We start from the raw sequence: 14979 nt of genomic DNA on the forward strand, positions 1-14979 counted from the left end.
TACAAATGTAAGTGGTGCTTGCCGATGTAATACTTGTTGCCACAATGTCAAGGTGTTGTGAGTGGTTGCCAGAGGCATTGCTTTGTTGGTCCTCACTGACCCATGTCAAACCTCAAGTCTCCTTGATATTTTAGTCTCTATATATGGCCCGGATTCCTTCAGCTGTGCAAGTCTATCAAAACTTTTCTTCTCATTTTTATTCATCAATTTGACAACTGTTGGTCCAATCACTTAAAACAGTAGCATACCTCTCTTCAACAAGCCATGCAATTTGAATTATCACACAGTTAAATACTTAGAGTTAAGAGTTCAGTGAGTGTTAAGCATTGGGTAACACCTTATATTAAGATTTTCTTTGTAAAGGGTTTATAAAGGTCAAGAACCATGAAAAATCAACGAGAAGCAGTTATAACTGCATGAATAAAATGGGTGATTTTAAAGCAAAACCTGCCAAATAGTGAGCTATTTTTAACTTTTTAAATGCTTAATAAATTTATTTATTCATTTATTCAGATTCCTGGTTTATTTAATGCAGCAAAAATAGACCATTATAGCAAGACTGAAGGGTGTTACATTTGTGGTTTTCTCATTTATATCTCATGACTCATGTCACTTTATTTACTATGTTGCTTAGCAGAAGCTGCTCTGTATCTTACCCATGATACTCTGCAAAAAAATGCCTATCCACAGCAATATATTCCTTACATTACATTTACATTTATATAAAACTTATAAATATAAATATATATAAATATATGAAAAGGTATAAAACTGATGAGATATTAATAATCAAAAATGTAATTCCAATATTAGTTACCTGTGAACCATTTATTAAATGAATTCTATGGGATGCGGTGCAGTCATAGCACTTATTACACAACATTTCACCACATAAATAATTATAAAAGATAAAATATATTGATTTAAGATGAATCTTACCTGTTAGTTCTCTTATAATCCATTACAGTGTACAAAACAATCATTGCAGCAGCTGCGTTTGTATGAAACAAGAGAGCAAGTCTACGATACCAGGATGACACAATTAAATAATTGTATACATAATATTGAATTGGGTTTTAATATTTTAAAAAGCTGTTCCCAGCAAGCGAACAGTGTCAACTGCAGTTACCTGGATGTTACTGGGAATAACATACCTTGGAATGTGGTGACTGACCATTTAGAATCGAATATTCCACAGAGCTGTGTAATAATGAGTTATAAATGTTACTAACCTGTAAAGTGAACACCTGTGGACCATTTATTAACGAGTCATAAACATTAATAACCTGTGAAAGTGAAACTTAATGTAAAGTGAACACCTGTACCCTGGTGTACCCAGGTTATTAACATTTATAACTCATTAATAAATGGTTCACAGATGTTCACTTTACATTAAGGTTCACTTTTACAGGTTACTAATGTTTGTAACTCATTAATGGTTCACAGGTTTTCACTTTATATTAAAGTGCACTTTTGCAGGTTATTAATGTTTATAACTCATAAATGGATATTTACAGGCTTTTTTTACAAAAAGGTTCACTTTCACAGGTTACTAACGTTTGTTACTCATTAATAAATGGTTCACAGGTGTTCACTTTACAATAAGGTGCATTTTTACAGGTTTCTAACATTTATAACTCATGAACGAATGTTTACCCTGGTGAAAAAACAGCAAATGCTGGTAGGTATGTTTTGATGCTGGGATGTTGGTTAAGTATGTTTTGATGCTGGTTTAAGCTGATCCTTAGCTGGTTTATCCTGGTCCTTTGCTGGTTTATGCTGGTTCTTAGCTGGTCATATTGCTGGTCAAGGACCAGCATAAACCAGCTAAGGATCAGCTTGTGAATATTCATTAATGAGTTATAAACATAATAACCTTTGAAAGTGCATTTTAATATAAAGTGAACACCTGCGAATAGGGTTGGGATTCGTTAGAATATTATCAATTCTGATTCTGCTTCTCGATTCCGATTCTTTTCAATTCTTTTCAATGTGAATAAAAGATGATATCAAGCATATTTATTCAGTTTTTGCTAAACATTCAGTTGCAGCTGAATACCATGAACAAAAATCAACAGGCTACATAAAAACAAGATTCACTTAAGAGCTGTTTGCAAAATAGAGCTGTGTGATTCTGGATGAATTGGGTTGTTGTTGTTGTTTTAAATGGAAGTTGTGGTTCTCTTATGATTCTGAAGTATGATTCTAAACTAAATCACAGGTAGGCCTAATTTATAAGTGATTCAGTGATTCACTCAAGATTTACTTGGTTCATTACTCGATGAATCTGGATGAAACTGTTACTAATGCATAAAAGTGCACTTTATTGTAAAGTAAAGACTTGTTAACCATTTATTAATGAGTTATAAACGTTATTAACCTGTAAAAAGTAAACCTTTTTGTAAAGTGAACACTTGTGAACCATTTATTAATGAGTTATAAACAATAGTAACCTGTGAAAGTGAACCATAATGTAAAGAAAATGACTGTGAACCATTTATTAATGAGTTATAAATGTTACTAACCTGTAAAAAGTGAACCTTGTTGTAAAGTGAACACTTGTGAACCATTTATTAATGAGTTATAAACAATAGTAACCTGTGAAAGTGAACCATAATGTAAAGAAAATGACTGTGAACCATTTATTAATGAGTTATAAATGTTACTAACCTGTAAAAAGTGAACCTTGTTGTAAAGTCAACACTTGTGAATTATTTATTAATGAGTTATAAACGTTAGTAACCTGTAAAAAGTGAACCTTGTTGTAAAGTGAACACTTGTGAACCATTTATTAATGAGTTACCCTTTTAAACCGACTGTGATGGCACCAACACATCAAAAAAATTCTAATTGCTCCTGACAGCAGACAACTTGTGTTTTTCTGCAATATATGGCTTATTATAGTAATTTCTTGTGCTCCGTCGGCAAATGACGGCAGATTTCCGGGAGAGCGGGAAGGAAGAATTTAAATGGAGAGATAGGGAGCACAGAGTTTTGGAGTGCATAAAATAACAAACGAAACGAACAAAAACATGGCGAAGGTGGAGTAAACATCACAAGAGGCAATTGGGATGATTTTTGGTGAGACTTGGGAGCAGGCTGAGTGAGACTTTTGTAGCATGTGCATCACTAAAATGAGTCCATGCGTGTTAATGTATTGGTATATGCATGTGTATTTATATATAAATGTGTGCTTGTATGAACAAAAAAATCCTTCTGAATAAAAACTGTGCAACCCAGTGTCACAAAAATACTTGTATATATGTAAAATAGTTACATTTTGAAGTAAGAAGTGTTGGATTATTTCAAATATGATTTTTTCTTTTTTTTTTTTTTTAATAAATAATAAATAAATAAATAAAATTTATTCCTGTTATTTTCTATTTTTTATTTTTATTTCTATTTTTCTATTTTTTTTTTTAAATATATTTTGGTCTAATTAAATTCTGTTTACAAACTCACCACACAACATTAATGGTCAATAACTGTACTTTTTGTTTTAAAGTCATTTGTTTTCTGAAAATAATAATAATAATAATAAAATGACACCTTGCACTTGAAAATAGCACATTCAGAATTTTACAGTCAAATAAACAAAATATGTGAAAATGAACTATTTTACCCCTAGGTCTTAAAGGGTTAACCTGTGAAAGTGCACCTTATTGGAAAGTGAACACTTGTGAACCATTCATTAATGAGTTTTAAATGTTAGGCTTATGAATGATTTATAATGGATTTGTAAATGAGTTGCTAGTCATTTACGACCACCTTTTTAAATTGTGTTTTTAAGTAATTTTATTATATGCATTGGGTCATACAAAAAAAATGCAGTCATACCTTTCTGTATGCAATATCTTATGGTACATTTTCACCATGTCATACAATTGATTTTAAATTGCTGTAATGTGGAGACCTTGTAGTTGTCGTCCATCACGGTTATTTTTTATGCTTTTTAACAAATTTATTTTGCATATCTGCTCTGATTAAACACTATTTTTGGTACCGACATCTCTTCCGTGTTTATACCATGATGAAATCCTCCTTGTGACTGCTTGGGTCCCTATCACACTCTGTGTTGGGTGGACTGGAACCAATGAAAAATCATTCAAACTCTGATACACATTGTGTGTAATATTTGTGAGATGTGTATTTAGCTAATGCTATATTATCCAAAGCTGCTTATGAGAAGAGCAGTTTGCACTGGTTACTAGCACCAGTTTGTAACCACTAAGCTACCAGCAACATCATCATCCAATCAGATATTAGGGATAGTGAAAGCAATAAAATCTGATTTTAAAATCTGGTCGATTAGATTGATGTTCTATGAGCATATGCTACTGTACTTGGCAAAATCCTGACAATATTCCTTCTTATCATTTTTACATAATTCCATTTTTTGTGGAAGGATAATAGTAAGCTATAATTTTTGTACTCATTGTTTTCATTTTATTGCATAGTGCATTGTGATGCTCTGAGTGTAGAAACACGTTTTGCACTGCAGAGGGAGGATCTGGTGTAATCAGATTATTATATTGCAGGTTGAAGCTCACTAATTTATGCATTTATGCAAAATCATGCATGCTTATTAGATTATGTCACCTCTTATATGGATGACTGGGAGCATTATGTTGTTCTAGAGGGGAGGGGTGTCTGTTTAATAGAGAGTTATATTATGTTTAATTTTATTTTATGAAATCCCGCTGTGTATGTGTGTCTGTACGTTTAGAGAAGTGTCCTTTCAGGACAGTATGCTCTTTTGTTCTTGTGCGTAAGCAGAGACTCCTAGTATAACACAAACACACCCTTAAAATGAACAGGAATTTAAACACTGTAACCTGTGTGCATGTGTGTGTGTGTGTGTGGAGACTGTATCATTGGTATGTTGTTCTACAGGAGAGACCAGCCTAATGTGCCTTGCTTTGAAACAGTCAAAGAGATGTTTTTTCCAAAAGACTGCTCTTACAGGAACTCTAAGAGCTGGACTACTCTGCATTCCTTTTGGCCTTCCATACTAGAACAATCACAGTACTGATTTATTCTCAGTGCACACATACCTGTTTTCATACCCTTGATTGGATTATGCAGTTGAGTTCTGGCTGGAACAGATTCATGTGCTTGTCTGGGAGCTGACTGATAAACATTGAAGTCACTGTGTATCTCGTCAATCATACTCACCTTACTGGATTGTTATATAGATATTTGACAAGATGTGCTGCATGGTAAACAATGCAACTAAAAGAGGAGCAAATCTGAGACTTTTTTTGTCTATTTGTCTATCCATGCGTCCATCCATCTATCTTTCTGTCCACCCAACTATCTATCTATCTGTCTGTCTGTCCATTTGTCTGTTCATCTGTCTGTCTATCCATCCATCCCTCTGTCCGTTTGTCCATTCATCCGTCCATACATCCATTTGTATTTCTATATATCTATCATCCATCTATCTATCCATTCATCCAAGTATCTGTCTATCTGTCCATCTGTCTGTCCATCTGTCCATCCATCAATCCATCCATCCATCTATTCGCCCATCTGTCCACCCAACTAACTATGTATGTATGTATGTATGTATGTATCTATGTATGTATGTATCTATCTATCTATCTATCTATCTATCTATCTATCCCTCCGTCCATCCATCTGTCCATCTATCCATCTATCTATGTATATATCCATCCGTCTGTCCATCCATCCATCCAGCAAATTATCTATCTATCTATCTATCTATCTATCTATCTATCTATCTATCTATCTATCCCTCCGTCCAATTTTCTGTCCATCTCTCCATCTATCCAACTGTCCATCCATCCATCTATCTATATATCCATCCGTCTGTCTGTCCACCCAACTATCTATCTATCTATCTATCTATCTATCTATCTATCTATCTATCCGTCTGTCCGTTTGTCTGTTACAGTTTTTCTCAGTCGCTTTGGTGCATTTCTCACAACACTATTTACATTTGCACAACAGTTAATGCATTTCTCAAAACAATTAGTACAAACTGCAAAACCTAGTTGATAACCTGCAAAAGCGTGTCACTTGCTCAAAATGGATAGCTCATTCCTCAAAAGCAAGTATTCATGTCAATGAAAGTGTCAGTGTCATCAAGATGAAAAGTCCTGACACCACTGTTTATGAACAAGATAGTCAAATGGCTTTGTCATGTTTTCATTATGACAGTTTACTCTGTAAATTTTTTTCAATGCAAAAAAGTCAGATTTTGGTGACAATGTAAATAGTGTTGTGAGAAATGCACCAAAGTGACTGAGAAAAACTGTAATCTGTTCATCCAACTATCTATCCATCCATCCACCCATCCATCTGTCCATCCATCCATCTGATCGTTCATCTGTTAATCCAACTATCTATATATCTGTCTATCCATCTGTCTATCTGTCTATCTATCTATCTATCTATCTATCTATATATCCATCCGTCTGTCTGTCCACCCAACTATCTATCTATCCATCTGTCCGTTTGTCTGTTAATCAGTTCATCCAACTATCTATCCATCCATCCATCCATCCATCCATCTGATCGTTCATCTGTTCATACAACTATCTATATATCTGTCCATCCATTCATCCACATCTATCTATCTATCTATCTATCTATCTATCTATCTATCTATCTATCTATCTATTTATCTATCCCTCCGTCCAATTTTCTGTCCATCTCTCCATCTATCCAACTGTCCATCCATCCATCTATCTATATATCCATCCGTCTGTCTGTCCACCCAACTATCTATCTATCTATCTATCTATCTATCTATCTATCTATCTATCTATCCGTCTGTCCGTTTGTCTGTTAATCTGTTCATCCAACTATCTATCCATCCATCCACCCATCCATCTGTCCATCCATCCATCTGATCGTTCATCTGTTAATCCAACTATCTATATATCTGTCTATCCATCTGTCTATCTATCTATCTATCTATCTATCTATATATCCATCCGTCTGTCTGTCCACCCAACTATCTATCTATCCATCTGTCCGTTTGTCTGTTAATCAGTTCATCCAACTATCTATCCATCCATCCATCCATCCATCCGTCTGACCGTTCATCTGTTCATACAACTATCTATATATCTGTCCATCCATTCATCCATATCTATCTATCTATCTATCTATCTATCTATCTATCTATCTATCTATCTATCGGTCTGTCCGTTTGTCTTTTAATCTGTTCATCCAAATATCTATCTATCCATCCATCCATCCATCTGTCTGACCATTCATCTGTTCATCCAACTATCTATCCATCCATCTATCCATCCATCTGTCTGACCATTCATCTGTTCATCCAACTATCTATCCATCCATCTATCCATCCATCTGTCTGACCATTCATCTGTTCATCCAACTATCTATCCATCCATCCATCCATCTGTCTATATATCCATCCGTCTGTCCACCCAACTATCTATCGGTCCGTCTGTCCGTTTGTCCATTCATCAGTTCATCCACTTGTCTGTCTGTCTGTCTGTCTATCTATCTATCTATCTATCTATCTATCTATCTATCTATCTGTCTATCTATCTGTCTATCCGTCTGTCTGTTTGTCTGTTAATCTGCTCATCTAACTATCTATCTATCTATCCATCCATCCATCCATCCATCCATCCATCTGTCCATCCAACCGTCTGTCTGATCGTTCATCTGTTAATCCAACTATCTATATATCTGTCCATCCATCTGTCTATCTATCTATCTATCTATCTATCCCTCCTTCCCTCCCTCCATCCGTCCATCTGTCCATCCATTTAGCGGTTTAAAAACATAATTAAAACATATTTTACCTCAGTTCACGTCTACATTATTTGAGTAAGCTCTATTATATCTGTAATACAGTTTTTCTCAGTCGCTTTGGTGCATTTCTCACAACACTATTTACATTTGCACAACAGTTAATGCATTTCTCAAAACAATTAGTACAAACTGCAAAACCTAGTTGATAACCTGCAAAAGCGTGTCACTTGCTCAAAATGGATAGCTCATTCCTCAAAAGCAAGTATTCATGTCAATGAAAGTGTCAGTGTCATCAAGATGAAAAGTCCTGACACCATTGTTTATGAACAAGATAGTCAAATGGCTTTGTCATGTTTTCATTATGACAGTTTACTCTGTAAATTTTTTCCTATGCAAAAAAGTCAGATTTTGGTGACACTTCCTGAAAATGCTCAAGACAGCACTATATACTATTTGCACAGCCATTTGAAAACTACAGTAAAGTTAGACATTACTGTATTTAGTGAGGTATCTGAGTACAAGACACTGAATATGTATGTTTCACATTTTTACTGCATATGCTCTTTGCAATTCTAATTTATTCAAAGCATTGTGCAAACGAATAAATACACCCTTATTTACAACAAACATAAACTCCCTTTGGGTAGAGCTGTGCACAACTGTAAACAATATTTCAGTACATATTGGAACTGAACCTACAACATACATAGGTCTGTAAATCATTCATGCACATTTGCAGAAATTGTTCAATTTAGAAGACATTTTCAGGAAAAAAAAGATTTAAATTTTTTTATAAAATTTGCTTGACAGATTTTGACAACTAGTTCAACATTTTTGTATGTAATGACTCAAGCAATGAAATGAGGACTATTAGTTTTATATGGAATGACTATTCAGCATTCACAAGTTTAGTTAATTTTGACTGACATGACATAAGCAAATGATAATGTTATAAAACAGCAGAGAGTTGTATGAAAGCAATTGATGCATGTCCAAAAGCATTTGCAATTTGTTGGAAGGAATGAGAAACTGCTACTATGATGTGCACAAATGACTAAATGTTGTGGAGGTTGAAGTAAATGTTGTGCAAATGTAAATAGTGTTGTGAGAAATGCACCAAAGCGACTGAGAAAAACTGTAATGTACTGATAATATTTGATTAAAAAAACTAGGTGAAAAAACTAAATGATCTGTGCTCTTGCTTTAAATATACATATCCGGATAATTTCCAGAGCATAGGCACAGATAAACTTAGCCGTAAGGCTTATTAAGTCGAAAGGTAACACTGTAAGACAGAGCTGTTTCACCAGGTGAAACACTGTAACACTGTATCAGTTGTTGCAGAGCAGCAGCCCTCCAATTAGAGCACGCGCATATCATGACGTGAACGCGCCCGTGGTCCAAATACTTGAGACAGTTGGAAAGCAGATAGAGAGACAGCCGGAGAAAGAAACACTTGACTGGAGGTATATCGGTCCAGCGGGGGAGTACGGCCAACGCGACCACGGTAATTCATCTCGTTCGGGACTCTTTAAGATCCTGCGGTGCCGAAAGGGACGCACAAATGGGTTTAAAGGGAATCGCGTTGTTGCGATGACTGTTTCATGTGCTCATGTAGGACATCATCTGTGTCTATCCGCAATTGTGCTGCTGTTATTAGGTAATGTACAGTATGTGCGGATTCCGAGCACATCTATCAGCCACAGCGATTCATAGTTTTTACCTGCAAATGCCGTCGTAGCTTTCTTTGATGCTTTCAGGCAATGCAGTGCAGTCGGACGATGGGTTTTGTATCGGCTTTCAAATGGATGAATTACATGCACGCGCATGCATTTAACTTCACCTCGCGCTTTCAGATGCTGCATTTGGGTATATTGAGGTTGTGCTGGTGCATCTGCTGTAGTTGAATAATTTATTAGGCTGTATCTGGGGCTGAAGGAGAAAAACAAACACGGAGCTCTTACGTGAGACTATTTTAATTGAGGCGAAGGAATCGAAGGAACGCTTAGCCAACACAAACTTTGGTTGTGTTCATTTGTGTAATTTTGTTGGGCAACACCAGTGCCAATGTCAAGTGTGTGAAGTGATGGTTTGTTTGCATTAACATCTGCTATTGTCCCACCTGTGATCCTTGGGGCAAATTTTACCTATATTGAGGAATTATTAAAATTTGCTTATGTTTAAAAACGCTTATATGTTTCTACGTTATCTTAAATTGTATGTTAATGTTTTTAAAAACAAAATTTAATGGAGTAACACAATTTGAGTACTTTGGAACACGATATATATTTCAGTTTATGTGTATTTCAGAAATAAATCTCTGTTGTGACAGGAGTAATCAATATGGATATTACATCCAGTCCATTTCTTACAACTCAAAAGTGGGAGTAAAAGTGTTTAGAAAAATTATGTAGTGGTTTTATGTAATATTTTAAATATACGCCAGGGATCCTATTTGTATCCTCATAAAAGAACAGTATGTGGTTCATTTTATTTTATTATCACTAATTTATTTTTACCAATAACTATTTGTGAAAAATGAAAAGCATTTCAGATATATTTATATTTACAGTGTTCATTTGAAAAAAAAAAAAAAGAAGATATATAATATATAAAATAGAATTTGTTCGTGCAACCTAATAGCAAATCAATATGCACTAAAACGACCCCGTAAATATTTCACATAAAACAGGCACTGAGGTGATAACCACGGAAGATCGATGTTGGGAAACTTGGGTAGGACAGTCCTCTGTCCTCCGCGTGAATAATGAATTGAGCTCGTGCACGCCTCTGCGCGTTCCTCATTCATCTCAGTGCGCGTGAGTGAGAGGCAGCAGGCGGAGTGCGAGTCCTGCTGACACCACAATATTGGTCTGAACCTCGACTCGTACACATTGAGGATACATTTGGATTATCAAACATTTCTCCCTTCACCAGTAAGTAGCGCTTTTGAGTCTTTCCGAGCTTGTGTTTGTGTGGCTTTTTCCTCTGCGAGCCCGGGAGATTCGCGCACCAACGCGCTTGAGACTCTCGTTTGGCTCAATGGTTGCGACAAGTTTCATTTAAAAAGTTACTTTCTCTTTCTCCGGCGCTAAAAAAAGAGCTTCGCACCATCTCATTTACACTTGTTTTTGCAGTCACATGTTGCATGGTGTTTTATGAACTGCGCGTTCACCCCCGGCTGTTCTTGTTTTGAATTGTTTGAGACTCACGTTTTTGTTTTATTTGACTTACTTTACGCGTCAGTGGCGAATGTATGTGTTTATAATAGTTAGTGCTGTGGGTTTGTTTCGTTATCTTTTTCTAACAGACAGTGATATGTAGAGTCGGTTATTCGGGGTTGATGATCATCTTGCAGCAGGTGTCTTGTAGAGGGACTTCCGCAGTTTCACACCCCATCTACACTCCACTGGCGATGAGAACGAGTCGTTTATGCGAGTCGGATCTTTTCAGTGAATCGATTGAATCGTTTCACATAAACGTTCCACCCGCGTATCGGAGTAAATTGGTCCAAACGGTTCTGGAGTCAGACTCATTTGAACTCATAAGGTGTTTTTTTTTTTTTGTTTTTTTTTTTTTTAATTCAAGAAAAAAGATTGAACATTACAAAAATATTAACAAGTAAATCCAGATACACAAAGTATTAAAGCAATCTTATACAGTAAAACAGAGTTCTAAAGGGAGAGAAACAAATGGATTAAAAAAAAAGTAAATAAAAGATAAAATAAAATAACTAAAAAAAAAAAAAAAAAAAAAAAAAGATAATAATTGACTCGCGTGAGCGAGGAATTTATTGATAGAATAAATAGTTATTTTAATAGCCGAACAACACAATTATTACGCTTGTGGGACTTGGTGGAAACTATTGGTTAAGTGACGCTTCAAAAAAATACTATTATTGTTGTTTTCTTAAAACGTTTACTGTGGTAACCAGAGCATTTCCACGACAGTAAAATCCTTTTTTATTTTAATGTCTGGAAAGACATGGACGTGAAAAAACACGTAATGAGAGTTTTCAAATGTGTTGATACAAATATAAAGATAATATGTGACCCTGGACCACAAAACCAGTCATAAGGGTCGATTTGAAATTGAGCTGAATAAAAAAAGCTTTTCATTAATGTGTGGTTTGTTAGGATAGGACAATATCTGGCTGAGATAAAACTAGTTGAAAATCTGGAATCTGAGGGTGCAAAATAATCAAAATATTGAGAAAACCGTCTTTAAATTTGTCCAAATGAAGTTCATAGCAATACATATTACTAATCAAAAACTAAGTTTTGATATTTTTACAGTAGGAAATTTACAAAATATCTTCACGGAACATGATGTTTAATATCCTAATGATTTTTGGCATAAAATAAACATTTGACCCATGCAATGCATTTTTGGCCATTGCTACAAATATGCCCGTGCTACTTACAACCACTTTTTCGTGCTCCAGAGTCATATATATATATATATATATATATATATATATATATATATAATAAATAAATATATATATATATATATATATATATACACACATATACATATATACATAAAATGCATTTATTATATATATATATTTGTAGTTATTTACAGCTTCAAAACATTAGCGACAAAATACCTGTCAAATTCTGAACCACTGGGAAATTTATGGAAAATTCATGGCAAACTGTTTGGAAACCTAAATCCTTAACCTGCCAAAATACTATAGTTGCTACTGTAAAACTATGATAATTAAAAAGTTATTCACTGCTTTGTTGGCTGATGCCAAGTTATGAAGCTATATTACAATTCATAACTGGAGTAAAAATTTTTTTTTTTTTTTTTTTTTTTTTGCGGAAGCACATTTTGTAAATCATTTGCATAAATCATTTTTTGCTTCCTTCTAAAGTTAACTTGTTCCACAGGTGTGATGAAGTGAGGTGATGTTTGACTTCCATAATCATGTTGGTGTGTTATGTGCCATCCTGAATATCCACTTTCCTTTCACTGGAACAAAGAGCATAACTGTGATGCATGTTTCCTCATGCGATCAGCTCATGCGTTGCTTCCGTCTCTCACAAACACACACGCTGTTCTCTGTCAGCGACACACACGCCGCTGCGAGCCTAGCATCTGAAATGCTTTGGAAATTGCTTGGCACATTGGCTGAAAATAGCTTGTGGCTATCACATATTGCCTCAGGTTGAAATGCGAAGATTGCACTTGTTTGTAAGGACCGAAGTCCCTTGAGAGAGAGAGACAAGTTGAAACTTATTTATTTTTCATTTCAGTGCGGGTCCGAGCTGTTTGTGCCAAAACAAAAGTATGAAAACAGATATAAACCGTGATGCGTGTTGACTGTTCGATGTTGGTTATAGAGTCTAAAGATTTCTATTGTACGGTGTGACTTACAAGATCGATGTCGTGCAGCCTTCCTTTGCCTTTCCCCTCAAGAAGAGTCAGCAAAACTGAGCTTTGATCGGTATATTCAGCTCAGAGAAGAGCTGACAGATGCTCTGGAGGTCAAAGGGTGGATGTGTCTTGTCTCTGGTCACTCTTTGTCTTTGTTTCACCCAGGCTTCGCCTCTGCGTTATGTCCCGTAGAGCTCCCAGAAGGCCTGAATTTGACTCTCACGGTCTGTTGCAGGGGTTTAGTGCTTGAATAATCATTAAAGAGTTTTGTGTGCAGCGTGTCCTGAGGGCAGAGGGAGTCGACGGTGGCAGATGTAGCTGACTTTTCAGCATCGTTAGGTCATGCTGTGTGTCTGCGGGGATTTAGAGAGACAAAATAAACATGATTATGAATTTGCCGTCTTTCTTTGATGATTAACTTTCCTCCTTGTTCAGTCTTGGGTTAATCTTAAAATCAACATCAAATCAAAACTGACCTTGTTTAATTTCTTAATGCATGTTCCTGATCTCATTGTGCACACAATTCAGTGATGCATGTTAATGCAAATAAAAAGAAAATTGTTTGTCTTTGTAATCTCCCATAGCTCGCTCTGCATCGTCTTTTCTTTTTGGCTGATATCACAGACTTAAGCTGGATTCAAACTCATTTTCTCAGCTTTAATAATAAATCTAATTTGATATGGGTAAATTAATTTCCTTTCTAGTGTTCACTTCACTTTGAAAGCAAGTTTTAGTAAGCATTTCGTGATGTTTTGACTTTGTTTGGGAGTATTTTAGTGCAGTTTTTTTTTTTTCATAAAGATGTCTCTTATGCTCAGCAAGGTGGCTATTATTTAAGCAAAAATACAGTAAAATTGTGAAATATTATTATAGTTTAAAACATGTGTTTTCCGTATGAATGTATTCTAAAAAGTAATATATTTCTGTGATGCAAAGTAAATTTTAAGCATAATTACTCCAGTCTTAAGTGTCACATGATCTTTCAGAAATTATTCTAATATGCTGATTTGCTGCTCAAGTAACATTTATTATTATCAATGTTGAAAACAGTTGTTCTGCTTCATGTTTTTTTTTTTTTTTTTTACTTGAAACAGAATTTTTTGCAACGTTATACTGTCACTTCTGTTAAAAAAATAAAATAAAAAATAAATAAATAAATATATATATATATATATATATATATATATATATATATATATATATATATATAAGCAATAGTATGGAAGCCTGTTTCACCACTGAATAAAAAATAAAAAGGTAATTGTGTCTTTAATCTCGCTATTCTGACTTGTTTTCTTCATTTGTGAGAAAAAAAGTAAAAACTAAGACAGCTCACAATAGTGTGAGTTTGTAATGCAATTCTGAAAAGTCAGAATTGTGAGGTTTTATTTCACAATTCTGAATATTTCTTGCAACTGTGAGTTTATATCACACAATTCTGAGAAAAAAATGAAATTGCAAATTTTTATCCTGCAATTCTGACTTTATTTCTCGCAATTGAGAATTTATTGCGTGATATTCTTTTTTCAGAAAGTGATATTTTTCAGAAAGTTATGAAAAAAAAGTTTTTATCTCACAATTCTGACTTTATTTTTCGCAATTGTACATTTATATCTCACAATTCTGACTATCTCTTGCAATTGTAAGTTTATAACATGCAATTCTGAGAAAAAAGTCTGAATTGTGAGTTTATATCTTAAAAGAGAAAAAAAGTCATAAATGTGATAGTCAATTAATTTTTTTTTTTTTTAGTTCAGTAGCGTACATGGGCTTCCATACAATAAAGGGGTTAAAAAGTGTGTATGTATTTTTTGCCAGCTAGAAATAGTTGTGTAT

General features: G+C 34.7%; 1 protein-coding gene across 5 annotated transcripts in view; it reads left to right on the plus strand.

The window, feature by feature from the left end:
* Positions 1–9158: 9158 nt before the first annotated feature.
* strbp (spermatid perinuclear RNA binding protein) overlaps positions 9159–14979 on the plus strand; it is a 124190-nt gene continuing 118369 nt past the window's right edge. For 2 of the 5 annotated variants that reach the window (XM_051120987.1, XM_051120992.1), the window contains exon 1: positions 10538–10694. The gene's annotated coding sequence lies outside the window, so the exon portion shown is untranslated. Of the gene's footprint in view, positions 9266–10534; positions 10695–14979 lie in introns of those variants that run through there. The other 3 variants (XM_051120988.1, XM_051120989.1, XM_051120991.1) reach the window with 3 other exon arrangements.

Source organism: Labeo rohita, chromosome 10 (genome assembly GCF_022985175.1).
Source record: "Labeo rohita strain BAU-BD-2019 chromosome 10, IGBB_LRoh.1.0, whole genome shotgun sequence".
NCBI classification, from domain to species: Eukaryota; Metazoa; Chordata; class Actinopteri; order Cypriniformes; family Cyprinidae; genus Labeo; species Labeo rohita.